Here is a 638-nt window from a genome sequence, read left to right on the forward strand (position 1 = left end):
GGCTGGAGCAAATATTGGAACTTCTCTCTCTCTCTCTGCCAGTGCCCATGGAGAGCTTCCTTCAGGATAAATGTTGTGTAAAGTACATTTTCGGAGGAGGCGAGGGCCGATGGGCTCCTGCCCGTTTTTAGCTCAGGTGTGTGCATAACCCCGCTGTTCTACCGACGTTACCGAGCACGGAAGTTTGAAGGCTCCTGTGAATGGCAGGGAGGGGGGAGAAGGCCTCTCTTCGGGGAGCTGAGGGTATTTCTGCCTTTTCAGACTCTGGTGACCCGGACAAAGAAAGTCCTGGCTGTAAGAGGAGACGAACCCGCACCAATTTTACCGGCTGGCAGCTCGAGGAGCTGGAAAAGGCGTTTAATGAGAGCCATTACCCGGACGTGTTTATGCGAGAGGCTCTGGCTCTCAGGCTGGACTTGGTGGAGTCCAGAGTGCAGGTAAACCCCGACCCGCTCCCCTTCCTTCTCCTCCGACCCAGCGACTCCCCGGGGTTCCAACCCTGGGCCGGGCCCGCAGCCCCGCTCCGCTTTGTTCCCAACCTCCTCTCGGTCGCTGCTGTTTCATTTTTATTATCGTTGTTTCTTAAAAAAAAAAATACAATAATAATAATAAGAAGAAGAAATAAGCAGGCTCGCAAA

The sequence above is a fragment of the Meleagris gallopavo genome, chromosome 16 (assembly GCF_000146605.3).
Source record: "Meleagris gallopavo isolate NT-WF06-2002-E0010 breed Aviagen turkey brand Nicholas breeding stock chromosome 16, Turkey_5.1, whole genome shotgun sequence".
NCBI lineage: Eukaryota > Metazoa > Chordata > Aves > Galliformes > Phasianidae > Meleagris > Meleagris gallopavo.